We start from the raw sequence: 23,049 nt of genomic DNA on the forward strand, positions 1-23,049 counted from the left end.
CGGAGAATTGTGGACCGGGTGAATACTGTGGGACAGCATCCAAGAACAAGGGACGACATCAGAAGAGGTAGAACGACATATGGGGAAAGGTATGTTCCATGGCAGCCCCACCTCCTCCCCCACAGCCAGCTGACAGCATGGGAGGAGCAAGTCTTGGCAATACTGCATCCTGAGGGACTCACTGGAGTAGCCGGAGGACTGGACACTGGTGAGTCAAAATTTATGACCTATCACCGCCCACCATACATGCATGCCATCTCACCCCCTCACCCTGACTCCCATCACTCCACTCCATCCCACACAGTTCACCTACACATATGACTAATCCCAATGCCAAGCCCTGCATGCCATACCCTCTGCATGTACAGCCCTCCCAGCCCTGCATGTGTACCCTCCACCTATGCCTGCACAGCATGGAGAACTAACAATCCTACAATACATCATCATACACAAACAAAGGTGGCAGGGCAACAGCAACAATATAGGGGAAGCTAGGAATGTACAATATGTCACAGACATAAAGCATAAAACATCACTGTTGGACCTGGCTCTTTTACAGGGTAATTCCCCAGACTTTTTGCTTTTGCCTCCTTATTTTTCTGACCTTTATTGGCTGACGTTTTGACTCTGAGCACTTTTTCACTGCTAACCAGTGCTAAAGTGCATGTGCTCTCTCTAACAAATTTGGTATGATTGGATTATACCTAATTGGCATATTTAATTTACCTATAAGTCCCTTGTAAAGTGGTATCCCTAAACCCAGGGCCTGTAAATTAAATGCTACTAGTGGGCCTGCAGCGCTGCTTGCGCTACCCACTGAAGTAGCCTGTCAAACCTATCTAAGGCCTGCTAGCGCAGAGCCTGTGTGCGCAGTTTCCTGCCACAGGGACCTGGCATCTAAATTTACTTGCCAGGCCCAGAACTCCCCTTTTACTTCATGTAAGTCACCCCTAAGGTACGCCCTAGCTAGCCCTTTGGACAGGGTGCCAAGTATGTAGAAGGCGGGACATGTGCCATGTTGCGTGGCCTGTCCTGGTAGTGACAAACAGCCTAACTTGGTGTCTCACTGCTGTGAGTGCTGCCCTCTCATAGGATTGCATTGGAAATGCCCTTCTTTAGGTGTAAGGGGTATTGTCTGATTTATGAGGGGTAGCGTAGGCATGTTTGGTATGGTTGTGACAGTGGTAAGAAATGCTGCTTACTAGTGTAGGTGTATTTTTCATTACTATCACAGAAATGCCACTTCTAGAAAGTGCGCATTTATCTGTGCTTAGGACTTTGGTGTTTTTCAGCTTGTCTCCAATCAACGTCTGGGCAGACTGACAGTTGGTGCTTTGTGCATACGTCTCAGACAGCCTGAACACAGGGAGGGTGGAGGTGACAAAGAGGTGCATCTACATATTGTAAAGCCTTCCTGGGCCGAGAGAAGGAAAGGCGGGGCACACCTACATTTGTAAAGACTGTGCCCTGGCCTCACACAATAGGGTTGTTAACCCCCCACTGATGTTTGGAGCCTGTGCTGAAAGGAGAGAGGGGGCACTCCCAGAACCAGTTGTAACTGGCTGGAACCTCCTCTCCCTACCATTGAAAAACACTGTAAGAACTGACTATAAGTACAGGGGAATTTTCCCCACAATTTGAACATTCTTGGAACTTGAAACTGGACACAGAACGCTGATGAATGGACTCACCAGGAAACCACCTTGGACTGCTGCTGTTGTGCTGACCTGTGACCTGCCTGGTCACTAGGAGGAACTGCCAGCACCTGCACCCCTTGTGCTGGCCTGTAGCTGGGCCCACCAGCCCTGTGCCTCTTCTTGTTTTGGTTGCTTCCAGGGGCAGGGTGTTTTGGCCCCTCACCCCTCTCAACCCTTCTACTACTTTGCCCACAGCGCTTTCTAAAAGGTGCTCTTTTGTTTCTAAGGAAAAATCACCGCTGCAGCCCAGGCTGCAGATTTGACCTGAGCGCTAGGAAAAGCGCTTTATTGGGAACTTTAAAAATCACCGCCGCTGCCCGGGCTTATTGGAGTGCCCCTCACGCTCTGCACGGCGCCTCTCCCCTGCTGGGAGTCACCACCGCAACCCGGCTCCTGATCTAAGATCCAGCGTGCCGGAGCTGCGCTGTCTTCAGTGCCCGCAGGGCACTTGTAATTGGAGGAATAGGAGCAAGCACGCTCTTGTCGTACCCCCGGGGCGAGCTCGCTCTCCGGAGCGCCCCCAGGGCACCAGCAGGCACCTGCTCTGGGTGCCTGCCCGCTGCCGTGAGCCGGAAAGGCTAATTAAACTGCTTCTCAGTCGGGCGAGGGGACGGAAGCCTCCTCCGAGGCTCCCCACACCCCACCAGGCCCACAGTATTGTGTGAGGCCCTGTCGCCCCCCCTCCCAAGGAAGGGCCGGACGAGGCCCAGGGGGAAGCTCCCCCAGAGGACGCGGCCCCCAGAAGGGCGAACATCGAACCGGAAGAGCAGGCGGGGTGGAAGTCTCATCAGAGGCTCCCCGCGCCGCCAACGATCGACCCTGTGGGCATTTTTGTGGCCCCCCCCTCCTTGGCTAGAGGGGCCCGTTTTGAACCTCAGAGAGGGTGCTGGCTACCCCTCTCCCCTACAGGACAGCATGTGGCCCCCGTTGAGCACATAGGAGCGCTGGGGGCCCCCACTACGACCTTCCAGGCACTGGAGTGCCTTACCCTGGGAATTAAGGTACTCTTGGGGTCACTGGGAGGGTGGGATGTTCTAGGGTAATCCACTGAGAGAAACATATTTTTATTTATGCCTTGCCACATGTTCACTACTGTTCCTTCTAGGGGTACTTAGGAATTATTCATGACAAGTACATATACCTCTTATTGTAATTCCTGACTACTGCTTATGTTGCAGAATCCTGAGTACTTACGTGGTCTAATGTGACAACTGCATATTCTTGCAGAGTATTAGTAACTTGTGTAACCCTCTGACCACTGCTGAGGTAGCAGGGTATTACTTACGTGTAATGTTGGTCTAATTCTGTTTTGTGCAATACAGATTATTTTTACATAGCTCAGTGTTGTGTTTACTTTGTTGTGTACATTTTGCGTCACGTGTGTTGTGTGTTGTGCAAACGCTTTACACATTGCCTCCAGGTTAAGCCTGACTGCTCGTGCCAAGCTACCTAGGGGGTGAGCAGGGGTTATCTTGGACGTGTAACTCCCAATCCCTGACTAGAGTGGGTAGGTTCTGCCTGGCTGAGGTGCATACCCTAGCCCAGTGTTTTTCAACCTTTTTTGGGCAAAGGCACACTTGTTTCATGAAAAAAAATCACGAGGCACACCACCATTAGAAAATGTTACAAAATTTAACTCTGTGCTTATATTGACTATATATAAAGTAATTCTCTTGAATAGGAATCAAATAAACGCAAAGAAAGTATTTTATAATTACTTTATTATGAAATAGTAAGTAAACAGAAATATGAAAAATTATAAAATACTTTATTCAGTGCGCAACCTGGGCCTGTTTGGCTGAACGGGTAATGGTGAGGGGTCTCTAATTTAGTGCATCGTGCTCCCAAGTGGACAGGAAAACAAGACTGTCCTCGGTTGCTGTTATTGTGCCCCTACCCTTTCTCCTCTCCCAGCTCCCCTATTTCCTTCCCCAGTGCCCTTTTCCCTCTAGGTTCCTGCGTCCCCAGGAGGGACCTTACCTTTGCAAGCCACGACCCTCCTGGGTCGTGGCTGGCTCCTCGGCTGTTCTGCTCCGGCTCTTCTCCGTGGTAGACCTCCTTCTCCTTGTCTCTCGTTACTGCCGCTCTCTCGTCCTCCTCGTCCCGCTCCTCGACTCCAGTTCTTCCTGACTTGACCTCCTTCACTCCTTCGTCTCGTCCTGACCTCGTCGCGCTCTCCCTCTCCGCGTCTTTCGGCTCCGGCCCCTTTTCACCGTTGCTGCCCCGGAAGTCCTCAAGCGTTTCCCTGGAAACAGGGAAACGCGTCATCGACGCCCGGAGCGTTCCCATGGAGACATGGGAACGCGGAACTGACTCATCGGGCTTTCCTGGCGAGAAGCTGGTTGGCGCTGGCGTGGACGTGGTCATAACGACCCGTTCACAATGTCCTACTGTGATAGGTCCAGGCTGGAGTCTGGACCAATCACAGCCCGGACATCAGAAAAGTGGAGGGTGTCCCCCTGAGGAGCGCCAATCGGCGCCCCTGCTGGCCGAGGGTGGGGTCAAAAACCCCACCCCCCCCCATACCCAGGACACAGTCCGGCGCCCACCTAGTGGGCGAAAATGTGACTTTTTTTTTTTTTTTAATCTTTCGAATTTTTCAATTTTTCCCACGGCACACCAGGCAACATCTCGCGGCACACTAGTGTGCCGCGGAACAGTGGTTGAAAAACACTGCCCTAGCCAACCAGAAACCCCATTTCTAACAATCACTTACATCCCGCAGGTGTCCCAGCCAATCCCAGCAGCGAGGAGGTGCCACAGCTAACCAGTCCCCCAACAGAAGATGCCCCCAGTGATGACAGTAACTCTGGACATCTGGATGAACTACCTGGCCCATCAGGGACCACTGGTCAGTCATCCATCAGTCATCCCAGTCCACCACAGAGCCTACCCCCTCAGTATTCAACACCACATCACCCACCTGATGTCACTCTTTCCCCAGGACACGTCAATCAGCAGTGTGCCCACTTGTCCCCGGGACAAGTCAATCAGCAGTGTGCCCACCTATACAGGGACCCCAGTCCAGATCAGATCTCACAGCCAGGACAATCATGGTCCTGGGGTCAGTGGCAGTGAGCACTCTGTTCAGAGGACACAGGCACAGGGGTTCAATGACAATGGGAGGACAGCTGTGCATCAGGGGGAGGACAGGCTCAGGGTACTGACTGTCCTGGAGGCTCTCACTAATGTCCTGGGATCTTTCCAACAATCCCAGGCCAGATTCTTGACATAATGCAGGAGAACCAGCAGCTGCGGGAGGTACACCATTAGGAGATCAGGAAAGATTTGCAGGCCATCAACACCACCATGGTCCCCATAGCAAGGGTGCTGGCTGACATGGCCAACATGATGAGGGAATATACAGCAAACCAGTGGGCCCCTTCCACTAGCTAGTCAATTGGACATCCCACCACATCTGATGCAGCTAGTGGACAGGAGGCCCTGCCACAGGACCCACAGGCCACCAGCGCCCCTCCCCCTGCAGAAGGTGAACTACCCCGCAAACGGTCCCTGAGACCCAGATAGATGCCAGAGACACTTGCCAAGACCAAGCCCACCGCCAGAAAATGAGACCCTTCTAAATATCCCCCTTGTGTCGCACTCTGTCACTTTGTCAACTTTGAACTGCCTATAGTCCCCTTCCTATGGCCCCTTTGACACTGGACCTGTGCTACAAACAGACTGGACCAATACCCTGGCCATCCCTCTACCATCACCCCATTTCATTGCACTGTTCCGTCTATAAATGTCACAACACCCTTGAACCCAACTTGAGTGATAGTGCTTTATGTTAAGAAAATGTGCAATTATGTTAACAGTTACATCTTGTGCAAATGACCTGAACTCTGTGATAGCATACAAATAATGACCTGTAGCTGTCTGTAGACATCACATCAGTACACCGTAGTAATAACACCAACATCTGCAAAATGAGAAGGCATATGTGACAGTCAGTCGAGATGCAAAGGAATTGACTGCCATCATGCTACACCCACACTGAAAGGATAAATAATCAGAGGAATGGTTAGTTCCACTGTCTCACCTGTGTGCAATTGGAAGTACTCCTGTATAATTGATGTTCTGTTGTCCACATTCTCATCCTCTGCCTCCTCATCCTCACTGTCCTCAGGGTCCACTGCTGCCACAGGGGCATTTCCAATCTCTTCCTCCTGCAGATAATGCACATGTCGTCTGAGAGCCAGGTTGTGCAACATGCAGCATGCAACAACTATCTTGCAAACCTTCTTAGGAGAGTAGCACAGAGATCCACTTGTCAGATGGAGGCAACTGAACCTGGCCTTCAGGAGTTCGAAGGTACATTCTATGATCCACCTGGTGCATCATTATACCAATTCTCAGCCCCTGTCCTGGCATTCCTCACAGGGTCAGGAGCCACAATAGGTTTGGGTAGCCAAAGTCACCTGCAAGTACTGAGGGACAAACATTCGCCTTACACAATGGTATGGGGGATGACTCCTGAAGGCATACAGTGGGTGGGGACTCTGACTCACCTATTAGCCAAACCCTGTGCCTCTGTAGTTGTGCCATCCCATTTGGGATGCCGCTGTTCCTCAGGACGAAGGCTTCATGCCCTGACCCAGGATACTTGACAGTGATGTGGGATATGTACTGGTCAGTCAGGCACACCGTTTGCACAATGAATATGTGGAAACTCTTCTAATTCCTAAATACCTGTTCATTGTGCAATATGTGTTCGATCAATCACATCAATAATACTTGGTATATGTCCCATTGCATAGAATCCAGCCTTCGCAGTGGCCAGATCTTCCACTGGGGGGAAAGCGATGTAAGTCCACATGTGTTTGACCAAGGCAGACAAAACGCTTGCCAGCACTATTGAGAACATTGGCTGTGACATTCCTGCTGCTAAGGCCACTGTCACTTGGAAAGAACCAGTTGTCAGGAAATGGAGCACTGATAGAACTTGCACAAGAGGGGGGATCCCAGTGAAATGATGGATAGCTGATATCAGATCAGGCTCCAATTGAGTACACAGTTCTGTGATTGTGGCCCTGTCCAGTCTATAGGTCAGTATTATGTGCCTTTCCTCCAGTTAGCCAAGTCCACAAGTGGTCTGTACACCATCTCTTTTCTCCTCATCCTATTCCTCTGCAGTGGTAGGTATCTAAGGGACATAAGAGTGAGTAGGGTGTCATAATCCGAACAATGGAACCACCACCTCAATGTACATAGAGCATGTATATAATCGGAAAATGTGAATGGCAATGTATGTGCAATTTATAGCAATGACTCAGTTTCCAATTTCTGAATGTTGTCCAACATTATAAATTGTCCATAAGTAGGGACAGGTGGAAGTGATGTAACTCTGCCGGCATTGGGCGTCATGGGGGAAGGCGGTCTTGCACCGCCGTGCTATTCCTCATTGGCTAAAATGGGGGTCTATGGAGTACAGTGCAACGATGATGGTGTACGCAGACGTGACCGCCATTTTCTGTCTAAAACCTCACTTGTTTCTGACTTTCCATAGGACAATACCGCCACTGCGTGTGCTGCTGTGACCTGTGTCTGGATCCTGCCACAGCCTGTGTGACAGGGCAAAGGGCCCCTGCCTTCAATTTGGAGGAGTTAGAGCGCCCATGGGCATGATGCATGTGACAAGGCTGCATGGAGATGTGTGTGCTAGCAGTGTATAATTTGGGTGGGGGTATATTAATTTGTAGGTGGTGCATAAATTACAGATGTAGGGTACAACTTTTTAATTCTACTGATTATGTAGTTCAAGTTTGTTTTGTATATAACAAAACTTTAACCTTGTTTTTTCATTGAATTTTAATGGCCTTAGTTTTTTTTTAATCAAAAAGTGTTTTGAATTAAAGAGTGAAATATCGCTGAATGGAGGCGTCATTAAGTGGAAGGTTACAGAGTACAGTAGAAGAGAGTATTGTAGAGTGTAGTTTTGTTCAGTGGAGTGTGGAGTGGAGCTGGATGTCATATGGTGGAATAGCATAGACTGGAGTGGCGTAGAGTGCAGTGGTATACAGTGCAGCAGTGTACTGTAGATAGACTGGAGTGGCATAGAGTGGCGTACAGTGGAAAGAATAACAGAGTGGAGTGGAGTGGAGTGGCATAGATTGGAATAGCATGGAGTGGCATATGGTGAAGTAGAGTGGAGTAGGATACCGTGGAGTGGGGTAGAGTGGGACACTGTACAGTGGAGTGCAGAGATTGGAGGGGCATAGACTGGAGTGGCATACAGTGGAAGAATGTAGAGTGGAGTAGCTAGGAGTATAGTGGCCAACAGTGGAGTGGCCTAGAGTGGAAATGCATAGAGTGGGGTCACGCTGAGCTCAATAGCATACAGCAGAGTGGGTTACAGTGGAATGACCTAGAGTGGAGAGGCATAGAGTTGAGTAGCATGCTGAAAAATAGAGTGGAATGTCGTAAAGAGGAATAGTATAGAGTGCAGTGGCATAGAGTGGAGTGACATAAAGTTGAATACCATAGAGTGGAGTGGCATAAAGTGGCACAGAGTGGAGTAGCATACAGTGTAGAGTGGAGGGGAGTACAATGCTTAGATTGGAGTGCAGTAGAGTGCAGTGGTATACAGTGGAAAAGGGTTCAGTGGGTGGAGTAGAGTGGAGTGGCATACAATGAAATAGCGTAGAGTGAAGTTACGTACAGTCGAATACTGTAGAGTGGAGTGGCATACAATGGAACAGCATAGAGTGGAGTGGCGTACAATTGAATAGCGTGGATTGGAGTAGTACAAAGTGGCATACAGTTGAATGGCGTAGTCTGGAGCTGTGTAGAGAGGAGTGGCCTAAAGTGGAACAGTGCACAATGAAGTGGCATATAGTGGAGTGGACTATCATAGGGTGGAGTCATGTAAAGTTGAATACCCTACAGTGGAGTGCATAGCATGGTGTGTCATAGAGTGGAGTTGTTTGACATAAACGAGAGTGTCGTCTAATGGTATAGAGTGGGGTTAAGTGTCATACAGTTAAGTAGAGGGGAGCAGACTGGAGTGACATAGGGCCTCATTATGTGGCTGGTGGTCTTAAGACTGCCAGCCTCACGGGGCAGTCAAGACTGCCACATTAAGGCCATGGCGACAGACTGCCAGGGTACTGCCAGCACCGCTGCAATCCATGATCCCAACGGCCTGGCAGCAATGGCGATCGCAATCAGCCAGCCCAGCTGATTACGACCTCGTTCTAAGACAGCCTTTTCATGGCGCTTTTACCGCCATGAAAAGGCTGGCAGAGAACAGATGCAAGAGGGCCACAGGGCTCTGCAGACAGTGAACATTGTGAAGGTGCTGGTGCACACTGCGGCAGCAACATTGCCACCGGCTCGATTACGAGCCAGAGACAATGCTGCTGCCAGTTTCCCACTAGGCAGGCGGGCAGATACCAAGGTTTCCACCCGTTAGCCTAGCGGGAAACATCTAATAGGTTCAGCGGGGTCGTCCCCATTACTGCAGTGGCCACACTGTTGGGTGTTTGGCAGACAGGCTTTCCCATCCACCAAGCTCAGAAAAAGTGTGATAGAGTGGAGTGGCATGTTATACGGTAGAGGGGAGTGGCATAGAGTGGAATAGCACAGAGTGGAGTGGCACACAGTGAAGTGTCATAGAGTGGACTGGTGTAGAGTGCAGTGGCGTGAAGTGTAATGCTGTACAGGTGAGTGGAGTTGCATAAAGTGAATTAGAGTAGAGTAGAGTGGCATATAGTGGAATACCGTACAGTGGAATAGCACAGAGTGGAGTGGCGTACAGTGCAGTTACATACAGTGGACTTGTATACCATGGAGTGGCATAGACTGGAGGAGCATAGAGTAGAGTAGTGTGATCATACAGTAGAATGGAGTAATGTAGAGTGGAATACCGTACAGTTGAGTGGCAGAGAGTGGAGTGGCAAATGGTGGAATACCAAAGTGGGGTGAGGTACAGTGGAGTGGAGTTGAGTGGAGTAAATAGTTTAGAATGGAGCGGCACAGAGTGGAGGAGACTTGGGCCACAGAAAGAGGAATACCACAAGTTCCTAAAGAGATGCCGGAACATGTCCACACAGTAGATGGCTCCCCGCTAACCTCAGGACCAGTGGTGGATACTACACCCACCTATGTCTGCGTTTTTGGAAAACATCAGGAACACATTACCTTTGATCTAATATCCTCTCCAAATCATACCATGATATTAGGAATTCCCTGACTGACTTGACACAACCCATATATTAATTGGGAAACAAGAACAATATCTTTATCATCACAGTTTTGCCAACAGAACTGTTACTCCACAAACTCTTATTGGTCCCCTAAAGGTTTAATCCTTTCTTCCAAAGATATGAGTTGCACAATTAACATGATACAGGGAGTACCAAGTTGTTATCAAGAATACTGTGATGTATTCCAGAAGCCTAGCAAACCCATTTTACCTCCACATCGGGTCTGTGACTGCGCCATTCCTATGATTCTCGGAGAAGTGGTTCCGTTTGGACGGTTGTATTCGTTGACCAAACAAGAAAAGAAGGTACTTAAAGTATACCTAGATGATAATCAAGAGAATGGTTTAATTGCCCCCTCTTCATCTCCTGCTGGGGCTCCTCTTTTTTTTGTTCCAAAGAAATCAAAAGATCTGCGTCTCTGTGTTGACTTTCGTGGACTGAACAAGATAACCATCAAGGATCGATATCCCTTACCTCTTATTAGGGATATATTTGATGCAGTCCAAGATGCCAAGAGGTTTACAAAATTGGATCACCACAGCACAGAAACCGCCCTCATCACATGCACTGACGACATCAGGACCAAAGTCAACAAAGGCGAGACCGTCGCACTCATCCTCCTCGACCTCTCCGCAGCTTTTGACACCGTCTGCCACCACTCACTCCGCACACGCCTCCACAACATAGGAATCCGTCACAAAGCCTTAGACTGGCTCACCTCATTCCTCACTGACCGAACCCAGAGAGTCCGCCTTCCATCCTTCCACTCCAACACTACCAAGATCACCTGCGGATTCCCCCAAGGGTCCTCCCTCAGCCCCACACTCTTCAACATCTACATGATCCCCCTAGCCAACATTCTTCAAGCACACGGAATCACTATCCTTTCCTATGCAGATGACACCCAACTCATCCTCTCCCTCACCCGCAACCCCACCACCGCCAATACCAACCTACACGCCGCTCTCCTAGACACCGCCAACTGGATGACCATTAACCACCTCAAGCTCAACTCAAACAAAACCGAAATCATCATCTTCGGCCCCAACAAAACCACATGGGATGACTCCTGGTGGCCCACCGCCCTAGGTCCCGCACCCACCCCCGCAATCCATGCACGCAACCTCGGCATCATCCTCGACCCCTCCCTCTCCATGACACAGCAAATCAATGCTCTAACCTCCTCCTGCTTCCACACACTCCGCACTCTAAAACAAATCCTTCAAATGGATCCCCCCAGAAACCAGAAAGACAGTCACCCACGCACTCATCAGCAGCAGACTGGACTACGGCAACACCCTCTACGCCGGCACCACACTCAAACTCAAACGCAAACTCCAAAGAATCCAGAACATAGCCGCGCGCCTCGTCCTTGGCCTCCCCCGCCACAAACGAATCTCACCACACCTCAAATCCCTTCACTGGCTCCCCATAGACAAGAGAATCACATTCAAGATCCTCATCCACGCACACAAATCCCTCCACAACACCGGCCCAACCTACCTCAATGAAAGGGTAAACTTACACACTCCCACACGCAACCTCCGATCAGCCGACCTCGCCCTAGCCACAGTCCCCCGCATCCAGCACACCACCACAGGAGGCAGGTCTTTCTCCTACCTCACCCCCAAAACCTGGAACTATTGGTGCAGTCTTACTTCAGAAACAAGAAGACAATAGCCTGCAACATCCTGTCTTTTACTTATCCCACATACTGATTGAAGCTGAACGCAATTATTCTGTGTTAGAACAGGAATTACTTTCTCTCAAGGCTGCCTGTAAAGAATGGAGACATTTCCTAATGGGTACTAAAGAATCGTTCAAAGCAAGAACTGATCTCCGAAATTTACAATGCCTCCAAAAGTTTCCAGTGTCAAAATAGCCGGCAGGCAAGATGGGCTTTCTTTTTCAGCCTATAAGACTTTGTAGTGACCTATTTTCCTGGATCTCAGAACCTAGTAGCTGATGCCTTATCTCGTCGCTATCTAGAAAGCGCTAACAATTCCTCTCCAAAAATAATAGAACCCAGTCGAATCATCGGAGTTGCCCAGTCCTTTCTTGATCATGTTAGACAGAAACCAATATCTTCCATTTGAAGAATGGAATATCTTGAGTTCTCAATTACAATAGAATCAGGAATACTTCTATCATCAAAACTCTCTATTTTTGCCGACCAAGAAAGTACAGACCAAGGCTTTACAGATGTGCCATAATTCCCCTGTGGCTGGACATCGCGGAATCAAGAAGACACAGGAGTTGCTTTTTGGTGGCCTGCACTTAAAACCGATGCCGAATCCTATGTAACATCATGCCCTCTATGTGCTCAAACCAAGGCACCTCGGACCAAGCCAGCAGGATTATTGATCCCTTTGCCTGTTTCCTCTGCCCCATGGCACACCCTGCATACAGATTTCATATGTTCTTTACCGTCTTCTTCATGTCATTATGGTAACCGTTGATTAACTTACCAAGATGGTGCATTTCACATCCATAAAGAAATTGTCTACAGCAAAAAAATTAGCCATATTTTCATGCAAGATATCGTTCGTCTACATGGTCTTCCACAAGTAATCATTTCTGATCGGGGACCCAATATGTGTCACATTTTTGGAAGCCTTTTTGTACCTCATTACACATAAACGTCTCCTTTTCATCTGGATTTCATCCTTAGACTAATGGTCAAACTGAATGCTTGAATCAGGAAATCCAACAGTATTTACGTTGTTTCTGTAATGCCACACAAAGCAAGTGGTCTGATTTCCTTTCTGATTTAGCTGTGTTTTCATATCATATCACAGTGCATAATGCAACAGGTTCAACACATTTTTTTTGCACCTACGGCTTCCATCCCAAGACCTTCCCAACAATACCTTCTGTGCTACCTCCAGTTCCTGTGGTTACTTCATTTGCTCGGTGACTCTGCCATATTCAGGACATGATCCGTACCACTCTTTTGATTTCTAAATAAACTATGAAAAGAAGGGCCGATGGCCGACGTCGGGCTGCACCATCTTACCAGCCAGGAGACAAAGTATGGCTTTCTTCCAAAATTCTGCCTTTTTGTTTGTCTCAAAACAAATTCAAACCCCGCTTTTTTGGTCCTTTTCACATACTCCAGTTTTTGAATCCTGTTGCTGTTCGACTATGTTTACCTCAGACTTGGAAGGTTCATCCAGTTTTTCATGTCTCGCAACTCAAGCCCTTTGTTCCTGATCCTCACCATAGGCGTTTTCAATGTCCTCCTCCTCTTTCTGTGGATGGCCATCCTGAATATGAGGTACAGGAGATCTGTGATTCACGCATCTTTCGGAACAAGCTACAATTCCTGATTCACTGGAAAGGTTAACCCCTCAGTGACTGTTCATGGGAAGATGCTTCTTCAGTTCATGCTCCCCATTTTATTCACAGTTTTTTCTCTCTTTTTCCTGACAAGCCCGGGGCCCTGGGGAGGGGGCCTACTGTGATGTCGCAGACTACTGCAGGGTCCCTTTTTCGGGCTGCAGTCCGGCCAGCAGTCTGCGTTTCGGGACGCCGGAACCGCCGCAACCCATTTTTTGGTGCTCGTTTGGCGTTTTGTGCCGCGATGCGGCCCAGGGGGCAGATTTCATGCTCCGGGTCGCGCTGCGGCCCCTGGCAGCCTCCCTGACTTTCCTTTCCCACTTACCTTACTTGGGTGCTTTTTCTTTTTCTTCTTTTTTCTTCTTTCTGCTTTTTCTTCTGTCTTCATGTCTTCTTTCTTCTTGGTCATCCATATTGTCTTCTTCTGTGGTGGTTGTCTTCCCAGTATGCCTTGTTCCTTTTCGTTTTCTACTTGGCTTTCTTTCTCATTCATTTCTATGTGGCTTTTCCCAATCCAAGATGGTGTTGTACGTTCTTCCTGTTTTTGTCACTTCCTGTTTCATGGTATATAAGCACTGCAGTTCCCTCCTTCCTTGCGCTGCAAACACTTCTGTCCTGGTGGTGATCCTTGCTCCTGTTTCCAGTTTCTTCTCGCTCCTGCATTTTTCCCTGCAGATTTGATTTCTATTTTGTCTTTTTCATTGTTTTTTCCTCTTTTTCAGGAGTTCCTGTGATAGAGGTTTTTTCCCATTACTTGGGTTTTTCCTCTGGGACTCCTTCTGGAGGGTACGGTCTGCCTTGGTGTTTTTCTAGTCAGCAGCACCGTGGCTACTAGAAGGGGCTGATCTTATCTTGGCCAGTCCAGAACCAGTAAGAAATCAGGTATCCCTCCTAGTACTGCAGCCTACAATGGTAAGAGACGTGCAGACCATGACAGGCTTTTGCTCATTAATCCCCCCATAAGGGCATCCACCAGTGGGTCAAGAGCACTTTACAACCCCCTTCATCTTAGATCCTACCTCATGAGACAGCTCAGCTGCTCTAATCCTTACAATAGGGACATGTTTCAGCAGAGAAATTTGCTTCTCAGGTCGGTATTCTTTTTCCTGCTTACATAGCCTCCACCCTGGAAACACTTTCTGGATCCTGAAGCCTACATGCTGTCATGTGATGGGTCCATTCTCTGAAATGCCACATAGACCGTAACTGGGGACCACCGCTGAGCTCCTAGAATGCTCCTAATTCCTACTTAGATGTGTCATTCCTTCCTCATCAGCTTCATATTCAAGATTGTTGAGGATTTCAACCATGCAGAGTTTTGAAGGTATGGCAGTAACCTCAGTGTTAATAAATTTCCCCACAGATTAAGGATGGTTAGTATCTGTAAATGCATGCTCAACAAACGAATAGTCCCCTTCTTCAGGCTCCCAAACATCATAGTATGAATATTTAAATTGTACATAATATATATATATTGGAAGTGCCTTTTAAATACTATGCAACAACAATAGGTTGATGGATGGATTGCATGACTTAATCTCATACACAGCCAATCGCTCTGGGATGCATTCCAGTCCATTGTTTTTTCCCACTGTGCGAGGGTAAATAAACGTCACCTTATGCAAATCAGTGCAGACTCTGCTCCTCATAGGAAGTCCATCCTGAGCTTCCAGGCGAGGCCCCCTTCAGAAGGGGCCACAAGCAACCCCAAACTGGATTTTTGATCTACCTAGGCTTTATCAGTGAGGTATACCTTGAGACCTATGGCACAGTGTGCATGGGAGCCATGTCTGGGATTATCCTTCACACTTAGGGAGTAAACTGCAACAACAAGATGATGGAAAGAATTCTTGGCATAATCTCAGCCACCGGCAGTAACTCTGGGCCACATTCTTGTCTGTGGTTTTTCTCCCACCATGCCATTCTAGGCAAAGGCCCACCTTATGCATATCCCTTCCGACCCAGCTCCTCATGGGAACAGTCCGTCACAAACTGTCAGGGCAAAACCTGTCTTGGGTTGCTAATGTTCTGTTTCAGGGAGGACCTAGCTTGGCAGTTCGGGCTAGACTGTTTCTATTATGCAGGGTCAAGACTGATTTGCACATGGCTGGGTCCAATCTAAGGTGGCATAGTGTGCACAAGGACAATGGGTTGGATTGCTATGCCAAACAATTGGTAGTGAATAGGTTTATTGCAAGCATTTCTCCATTTGCCTTTTGCATGTTTTATAAAATCCTGAACAATCTAATGTGACCTCGCAATCTAATGAGATCATTTTTGAAAACATGGAGTTAAATGGACATGCTTTACTTCTAGAAAGCAATTTGTACATTTTTGATGAACCTTAGGAACATCCTAAAAAACAGATATAGACTTTGAGTCACATACCAACCATATGAAGCTGACACAGGCAAATAACTAGTTATATGAACACGTTATAAAATATTTTCTCCAATTGTCACAAACCCACAGATTATGGGTGTCGAATTTGGGTTCAGGGGAGCCAGATCTGCGCCAAATATCCAGGACAAACACTGAAAATATAGATTGTCATTGCACTGAAGGTAGATATGCTGAAATGTGTCCAGCCGTCCTGAAAATCTCTAGGACACACCTGCCCTAGGCGAACAAAGGTTCAAGATAAATAATGTTCTTTCTTTCCGAAAAAAGTAGTCTACCTAAAAAATTAGGAAATCACTCACTACTATGCCAGAAGTAGAAATCATATGCAATGTCATGCCTCTGTAGTTGAACCGCATTGTTATATTCCTGCTGTCATAGCACTTCTGCACTTTGGTAATATTACAGCATAAGAAGGTCTATTGGCACAAGCAAAACATTGGCGCTAACGCTAAGCTTTTAAACGCAGAAAAAAAAAATCTGCATGGTATTATCCCATTTAAAGCTACATTGTTGGTAATGCCACATTAACTGGGTGTGATAAACAAAGTCTCTTGATAAGTGTCCCAATGTAAGGTCCCATCCTTGTCGAATAATTGAATTTATTAAAGTCTCTCTGACGCATAAGGTCTTTGGGCACTATTGTGAGCTGTGGCCTATCCATGCCAACAAGGAACGTTTTTGGCACTTATTTACTAAAGGTTTACACGGATGCTCGTGCAACACTATGTGAGTCTATAATGAACAATATGGTGTGGGATATGATGGGAGGGGAATATGATGGTTATTGAACATGTGATTGAAAAGGTAGCAAATACCACGATGTTTTACATTTACATTACATATAATTAACATTTTATGGCAAGGCACTGGAGCCAATGTTATGCAGTCTGCCCTCATGCAGCTGCAATACACATATCTTGCCGTGTCTTTTTAAACCCCACACACGTTTGTTAAATTGTACTTTGTTTTTACTCCGGTTTTCATTTTTGCTCTCAACTATGATATACACATTGGCATTGTTTACTTCATCTTGATAGGACAGGCCTATCTTTTTATGTGTGGAGTTCTCTGCCGAGACTGCAGAGCCTTTGTAGTCCCAAACATACTATTTGTGAATACCAAAAAATGTAAACTTACACAAAATGTTACCTTTGTAAATCAGATCCCATGTTCATAACCGTGCCCACCTTAATATGTATTTGGATTGTGTAAGTGATTTCAAAAGGGCCGCATTGTGTTGTATGTACAGCGCCTCAAGTGTGAGATGATTCAGTTGCTCTGTAAAGTTTTTGCTGTTTTTTTGTTTGGAGTTAGATTTCTGATTCAGGAAATATCTAACATAAAAATAGCCTCGTGGAGAGACACAATCGCATATACACACAAACATTTGATAGCAGGTACATTACACCAGGCTATCTGGGTATGATCCCCTGGGATATGCAGGTCATTCATAGGTCGTCATAGCAGACGCTCAACCTCCTGACATACCTTGTGCACTTTTAATCTATAACATGGAGCTCACACCCTCTGGACACCCTGCTCTTGCCTCCTCTGCTCGCCACGCCGTCTTTCATAGATAGCTCCACTTCGGTGGCTGCTGGGAAATAAGAGACTCACACCCCACCCCGCCCCAAATCTCACAAAGACACTTTGCTAGGGGCCATAGGGTGGGTGCACCTCATACGACAACGGCTTTGAGCTTTGCGCTGGTGTGTCTCCTGTTACAGCCAGATCCTGGGCTCTCACACCAACTTAAATCCAGCAGATGTTCATGCATGTCTATTGTAAATGCATCTATGGCTTGCATTGTAGGCTTTAGGAGATGGACCACTATGCAGCTTGCGTGTGAAAGGCCCTCTGTGGAGAGACGTTTTAAGGCCTGGGCAAAGTGTGCTCTGGCCCAGGGCCACACAGTTTCAGGGGGCCCCTAAAAGAGCCAGCTCTGTTCTGCAGACAGTGCTTCTTTGAGTACCTTGAAAGATTTTTAAACAGATTGCTTTAAAACCCGTTTTCCTTTAACTTATTTTGAATCTGGGTGGCAATCTATTGCAGACATTTAGCAGAGAATTGTTCTGTTTGTTTTTCAACACCATGCAACATCCATAAAAAAGTTAGTTTTAGGTGGAAAGCGGACCTCACTTATGAGAAATGCGAGGGGGTCCACAGAGATGATTTCCAATAATATTCATGAGGTGCGGCTTTATTACGATATGGAAAACACGTCACTATCCCCGAGTAATAAACACATTTAGAATTTGGATCAGAATGCCTCTGCACTGTCAGTGACCCTGGCAAAATCCTCAAGATGTCCCTGCCTCTGTATTGAGATGGGGTGTGAATGGTGTGTAGGGCTCCCCTTGCTTACAACACATCACTGTTTATGGGGTCTTCCCTAAGTGCTTACCTCCGTAGCTCTTCTATTGTGGCTAGGATCACACCTCACACTGCATGAAACAGACAATATAGCCACAGTTACAACAAAGAGAGAACAAACACAGAAACACCATATTTCCTGTAGACCCAGACACTGCGTAACAACCTGTTAACCATCCAGACCGCTAATGCATCAAGAACTGCGCCGTGATTCCTAGTTCAGAAACGCGCTCACAGTGACCAGAGGAACAAGCAGAGCAACAGTACAAAAGCAGGCTCAGAGAATGGCTAACCATGGCCATGAATGTACAACTGAAAAAGCAAATTAAAAGGATGAGCAATTAAATTTTGAAAGAGTGGCAAAGGAAAAGCAACGTGTCTGCCTGAGTAGATAATACAGATCAGACAACAAGCAGCAGCGTAGGTATTGTTGGGGGAGAACCCAGTTTTCCAGTTCTTCAAAAACATTGGGGGAGTGAATGACAATAGGGGAAGCATGTAATTCTTCATCTGTTTTGTAAAGTGCATGGCTACCAGACAAAGGGCTTACCAGCGCTGTTGGTTCTTGCTAGAGTGAGGGTAAATAAAAATGATTAAGGGAAAAGATGTTTTTAGTTTTTTTCTAAAACTCATGAAGTCGTCATCCTTTCTCAGACAAAAACGTAAGAAATTCCAGAGATTAGGTGCAAGATTTGTGAAAGAGCCACCTCCACTTCTAGCTCTCTTGACTCCGGAGACAATGAGGCAATCAAGATTGCTGGACCTAAGAGCCCTGTTGGTCCGATGGGAGGAGCCCAGCTGATGGAGAACATATGGGCCCACTTTGTGTTTTTGCCAATGTGTACTACGTAGTTCCTTGAATTGTTATTTATCTATCTATCTACCTATTAACCTATCTACATATATAAACAAATTCATTTTAAAAACCTAAGGTAATAATTAGGTTCACATTTTAAATGTACAAAACCATCAAAATTCACCTGTTATAGTTAGAGTTATCTCACGTAACTATAACTTGTGCCCTAAGGTAACTATAACTCGTGCTCCCAGCCATGCAGTTTTTTCATCAAAACTTTTATGGCAAATAGTACATTGATATTAACAATGATGTTATCAGAGATTCATGAGTGCTGTCATTTGTGATGCAATTAGCAGTGCATGTGAGGGTACTTGCTGGAACCGGAGTGTTTGCTCTGACTTGGTGGGAGCTTTCAAAGCTCCAGCTAAGTCAGAGTAAACAGCTATGTCCCAGGGATGGGGTGAGCATCCCGGGACATAGCAGAAGCCATCCCTGGTGGGTGGCGGTCACCACGGTCATTATTGGCTCCTTGAGGTGGGCCCTCCTCCAATGTTAAGGAGCCTCAGCAAGGTGGTGGTCCCAAGGGCTTCAGGGGGACTAGGCGCCCCCCATTTTATTAATTCGATATTAGCCCCAGGGGGGTGGCGGTCCTTGCCCCTGCAGGGGGAAGGACGCCCCACCCCCACATTTCAATAATTAGATGTTAGCCCCAGGGAGATGGGGTCCCCTGGGCTACGGGGGGCCATGCAGCTCCCCCCCTCACCCTGAATTCAAAATTTCCATTCCACTAGGACCTGGAGAACTTCATTTAAACAAGTGTGGGAGCCCGCACTCTTTTTTTTTTTTTTTTTTTGCAGATCCGCCGTAGCTCCTGATGAAAATTTTTAAAAAAATGTTTTTCACTCTCGGTGGAGGGATCCCTCTGGGACCCTAGCCCCAGAGCTAAAGGGTCAGGGTGTCCCTACCCTTTTCTTTTTTATTTATGGTTTTTTTCTGGGACTTGGCTGAGGCCGAGTCGTGTTGGCAGCCAGTCAGATCTCAGCATGAGATCCGGAGGGTTCGCGGAGCCTTTGCATTCCTATATGTACAAATTTGTTTTTTCTTTAATTTCATAAAAACTACAGAATGGATTTACACTAAATAACAAAAAGGACGCTTTCTGGACCAAGAGCTACCTTTCTGCCAAATTAAGTGTCATTCCATCCAATGGTTTAGGTGCTATTCCTGGTCAAAATCCCTATGGAAAAATGCATGGGGGAAAAAGCGTTTTGGGAGCCCCCCTTTTTCTCTGCCCCCGCTTGATGGTTCACCCCAAAACTTTCCAGACAGACGCTGAAGTGAGCGTTGTATTTTTGTTGAAAACATTTGTGAAGATTCATAGGAAGTTTTGGGCAACCCTTCCAAACTAGGAAGTAGCCAGAAAAAAAGTTACCCCCCACTTTGGACCATGTTTGACCATGAGTGAACATGCAATGTGTGCAAGCCCAAATGTCCCTAAGGGAGTTCTGGGGTGAGTTTTGTGCAGTAAAAGTATTGAAGAATTTAGCCAAAAAAATCGCATTTCCATATATTTTTGGAGATGTGCTAAAAACAAATCAGAGTCCACTTAATGGGGCTGAATTCCAGAGTTTTTTGTGTGGTCCTTCCAAGAAAATAATAATGCCTATAACTTCAATCCAATTGGGGCAGCTCAATAATTTACCCAGATCACACTGAATAGTCACCTAATTTGTCATCATCCACTACCATGTTCACATTTTTGTTCTTATGGTCTGGCTTGATTGCGCAGCTGCTACCAGACATTATCAGAGAATTGCCAATAGAGGTGCTTGGGCTCCACCCACTTGTTGAGGGCCTGAAGAAAATCTTTTGAATGGGCAGAAGTTATGTGTTTCCACGAAAAAGTGCCCTACACAAGCTGCCCAGACATATCCATTCAGGGGAAAACGCATGCCATTGTAATCGTATTGTGTACTAGATAATTTAAGGTGTTTTTCTCTGGCATCAACACAGACGGGAGGAGGCCAGTCATTCACGTACATAGTGTTAGTTTTAGGACTGGCTTGATCGTGTATTCATAAGCCAAACCTAAGTGGCATTTCCAATGCTTTTTCCAAGTTTATAATGTAGCAGGCTGTGCATATGAAATTATTTATTAGTTACATATCAGTAACTAAATATTTTGGGTAATGATGGTCTTTGAAGACCTAAATCTTCATTCTTAATGCAGTATCCGGGTTTTCAAAAACTATCTTGCTTTTAGGTAACAGGCTGGCACAGAACAGTTCAACAATCTGCTGGGCATATTTTAATAGACTTCTGCATTCAAATTCACCCGCAAAATCGTGGACGAAAAACTAACATTTGCATAGCTGTATATTTGCAGTAGTAACTATATTTATTTGTACCAATGTTTACGTTTCAACTTTAATATCACTAGAGTGAAAATATCCGACAAATGTATGGCGCTCAGTTCTAGGGAGTGGCATGTACTGCGGCAGGGAGAGTGTGACCTTGCTGCACTTTCCACTCATGAAAAGCCCTCTGAAGGTTCTTGTTCTGTTTGTTAGTTCCTAGGACGGCTCGGTTCTGCGGCCAGTCCTTTTTCCATGTCATCAGCCTAGAGAGCTCAGTGAGAGATCTACAGCCCTACAGCCCCACACCCCCAAACCCCCTCCCCCCCTTCTGCTGGTGGAGCAGGGGCCTCGTGACGTCACTGCTTCCAAATACCAAATCAGTATCAGACGCATCAATGGTTTGCGGCCGTAATTCTGGACTCAAACATTTGAAAAGTTACTGGCGCAAACGACGGGGTAGTAAGTCACTGGCAAATGGGAAAGTGTCCCCTTTGGACCACTGCAAAATCTCACAGAACCGTTTACAAAAATTGAGTGAGGCATCCCTGTTTCTGTGAAGTGAAAATGGGCTATTTTGTTTTGTAAAAACAAAAATACTTTATCTGAAAACCGTCACAGACATGGATCATCGTCTGACTGTTGCAGGCCACCATCCCTGTGACTGTGGCCAGTCGTATTGAGTCACAATTTACAGCCTACCTAATTAATATTAATTAGGTGGGTCAGACTGCAACTAAATCCAATTCGGATTTGTGCAAATTGACCATTTGGGGCCATATGTACGAACACTTTTTCCCCATAGACACAGAATGGGGGAAATGCTTTTCTACATCTGGCCCTTAGTGCGTAGGCTGCTTCGCAAAATTCCATACTGGCCGCAAAAACACTGCGCACAAATTGACCACTTTTTGTGATCTGTGGGATAGTGCATCTTGCCCATTAAGTATGGACACCGTTCCTAAGTGCATATTTCTTGCCGATTCATATTGTGTCTGAGCCAGGCAGTTCCCGAGGGTGTAACCTATCAATCCACTTCACTTACCAGACTGGGTGCAACACTCTATATGACTTGTTATAATTTAAGATTAGTTTAATATATAAATACTGCAGGCCTTCCTTGTAAAGTACAAGTAGTTACATTCCCTTAGATAGCCCTACAAGGCTACTTGTATTGTTGCTGGTCCTAACCAGATGTCCCAGGTACGAAACTGTTTTTAACTTACCAACACTCTCATCTATATAATGAACTTGGATCTCACAGCAGAGATTCAACTGTTTGTGCTCAGGTTCTTCTTGTACGTGGCCATCATGTAGTTCAAATTGAGAATGAAGTCTGCATGACGTGGCAATTACTCTTATCGCTTTTTTCCATAAATTAACCCCTCAGTCCTTGGACTCCCGTGCCTCCTCACATTGCCATGGCTATATTAGCATGATGCAAGGAAGTGGAGGTTCCGTTATGTTATCGTAGTGTCCCCAGTTTTGCACAATGATCATGGAAGCAGCTTTTCCTAGTTGCTTGTATCATTTTTTCCCTTGTTTGGTGTATTTATATAGTTTGAACCTAGCACGGAGCACTGTAAGTAGCACAAGGATTTCAGGGTGTGACTGATTTCGTCACACTAGCATTAGCCAATGATTAGTCTGGAAACTGAAAAAACGTGGTACTTAAGGTGTCAAGGGTATTACTGTGTAGGCTCATGAGCAATACCTTGCTTCTATCAATGGGTAAGAGGAAGAGAGCTTGCCCGGCAGAGTGGACGGTGTGGCATGGCAGGAATTATTTGATCCTTTGTAAAAGTTAATGTTGATAGGATTACGTTTAGAAATGTCCACTGATTCAGTTGAGAATAAATTCCATGCTGAATCTT

General features: G+C 46.5%; 1 protein-coding gene across 1 annotated transcript in view; it reads right to left on the reverse strand.

Annotated features, from left to right (window-relative positions):
• CD28 (CD28 molecule) overlaps positions 1-23,049 on the reverse strand; it is a 91,843-nt gene that overhangs the window by 66,678 nt on the left and 2,116 nt on the right. The window lies entirely within an intron of this gene.

Source organism: Pleurodeles waltl, chromosome 3_1 (assembly GCF_031143425.1).
Source record: "Pleurodeles waltl isolate 20211129_DDA chromosome 3_1, aPleWal1.hap1.20221129, whole genome shotgun sequence".
Lineage (NCBI taxonomy): Eukaryota > Metazoa > Chordata > Amphibia > Caudata > Salamandridae > Pleurodeles > Pleurodeles waltl.